General features: G+C 48.5%; 1 non-coding gene across 1 annotated transcript; it reads left to right on the forward strand.

Moving 5' to 3' along the window:
* Trnav-aac lies at positions 1-65 on the forward strand. Its single transcript has one exon. It is a non-coding gene; the product is annotated as a tRNA-Val (tRNA).
* Positions 66-2,350: the final 2,285 nt, after the last annotated feature.

Here is a 2,350-nt window from a genome sequence, read left to right on the forward strand (position 1 = left end):
AGTGTAGTGGTTATCACGTTCGCCTAACACGCGAAAGGTCCCCGGTTCGAAACCGGGCGGAAACAAGAAGTATGGTTTTTTTTTTCTCCTCCCCTTCTACTAGTGGATGTTTTAAATTGCATTTGTTTATTGTTGGAGAAAAAGAGAAAGGAAGACAAAGACAGAGAGAAGAGACAGTCATAGTGACAGAGACACCACACCCCGGGCCTAGGTGTCAGGATGCAAGAGGTAGCTTTTTTGTCATTAGATCTTTGTTGTACTCAAGGAACTTGGAGTCCTAGCGGATCCAGCGCGACAAGTACGCTCGCTGTGCATCCACAAAAGGAAGCACGTTACCAGAGAAGTGGTTTGTTTGGAAATGTGTGTTGAAAGTCCAGGCTGCGGAAGATGCTCGCAGGAGAGGTGGTGGCCGCATTAACAACAATCACACCCACACACTGGAACCCAGCTTCCTCAGAGGAACTTTTCCGTCCAGCACGCAGAGTCCTCCCCGTTTACCGCAATGCCCTGAATCAGCCACGGCGCGGAAGGAGGGAAAAAAGGTATGGGGGTGGGGTGGGGCAAAGAAATCCTTAGAGAAATGAACAAGTAACGATTGCTGGCTAGGAGACAGCGGTAGGATGACCCGGCTTGGTCACACCTGCCTCTGGTCCACGGCGTCCCAGTGTCGTCTCCTTTGCTATCTCCTGCTGTCTTCTCAGGTTCCGAAACTACCCTGGCTTCAGCCTCTCCCTCTTTGGTCATCTTTACCTACAGTTGGGGACAGCTGAGTTGAGAGGAAGGCTCAGCCACCAGGAGGAAAGTCAACCACGCAGCCAGGGTGACGTCTGATCTCCCATCCAGACGCCTCGACAGGGGATTGACTCAGTTGTGTGGACCCCACAGCAAAGCATGCTCCCACGATGTCTTCACACCCCAAATTCGTGCGCTAGGCAATTTGTCTCCCGGCAGTATCATCGCACTTGAAAGTCACACAAAACACCCACCGAAGTTATCAGTGGCGTCCTCCTTAAAGATCCACACATCCGACGTTCAGACGCACAGCATGCTCCAAATCAGCCCAGTGGTGGCAAAACTGTTCGGGCCATCTGCTCTAGCACACTTTCTCCCCAACTACCCCAGCAAGGTGCTCATTGCTCAGTCACTGCTCTGCCCCGGAAACTACAGATCACTAAGTTCGGGATCCAGAATAGGCTTTAAAACCAGAGAAGGCGGAGAGTGAAAAGACCCGAAACTCGTTTTGAGAATTATCTTGGAGTTCCTCTGCTTACACCATTTTTCCTTTTTTATTTTATGCTTCTTAGAAGTGTGTCTCTCCATCCCCTTACCCCAGGCTCTGGGCTGCCAGGATATCCGAAGCTCTCCCTCCAGCCCACACTGAAACTTTGGGACCTCAGGATCCTATCACTTCTTACCAATCTTACCCAATTGGATTCGATTGGTGCCCCAGTTAACTAACATAAGGCAGTTTTCAGTGATATTGGGTGTGGAGACAGAAACTAAGTTGATAGATAGGAAATAAACATAGCCAACACCATCGATCGGCCTGGGATGCCTAAACAGCGCTCACAGGTAGCTGTCACTTTTGAGTCATTTGTCCTTTAAATGACAGTACTATATAACCTTCTTACACTCTTCTCTCTCTCTTTTTCTTTTCTTTTTTTCTTTTATTAGCAGAGTGAGTTTAGGATTGTTGAAGAAAAGTGAGAAAGGACTCCCAAGAGAGGAGGGGTCCTCCACCCGAACAATAACACATTCTGGTCCCTTTAATCAACAAACAGCTAATCTTTTTAGCTGGGCTTGGGTGGAGCATGCTCAGCAGGAGAGATGTCACTACAGATTCAAAGCCCTCCTAATCAACAAATCCATCCCCTTCTCCCTACCTGGACTGCCTGTTTGGGCCTCAGTGGGAGATGTGCAGAGTCCTGCTGGGACTAGACTTCCCAGGGTGAGATGGTATGCAGTGGGTGGGGAGCCCTTTCACTAACGAGAAAGGGAGGAGGTAATGGGATTTGTAAGGGTGGGGCTGAGAAGAGAGGATGGTGCATGCGATAGGGATGTAGAGTGAGTAGAAAAAAATTAGGGGGGGGGGGAAATACCCTCTCTTTTGCTGTTTAAATTGTAGCAGTTTTTATCAGCCCGCCCTCCATCACACTGTGCCCTTTGTCTTTCTAGCCCCGGCAATCTGAAAGCTCCCTTGTTGCCAGGCAGTCACCTACGCTTTGGCTTCTCTGTAATTTTCTCTGTCCTCTGTTGTAGGGTAATGTTTAAGGAGATTGAGTTTTTGTGTATCTTCACTAAAGTGTAAAAACCAAAACAAAACAAACAAACAAAAAAACACCACACACAC

Source organism: Mastomys coucha, unplaced genomic scaffold, assembly GCF_008632895.1.
Source record: "Mastomys coucha isolate ucsf_1 unplaced genomic scaffold, UCSF_Mcou_1 pScaffold5, whole genome shotgun sequence".
Lineage (NCBI taxonomy): Eukaryota > Metazoa > Chordata > Mammalia > Rodentia > Muridae > Mastomys > Mastomys coucha.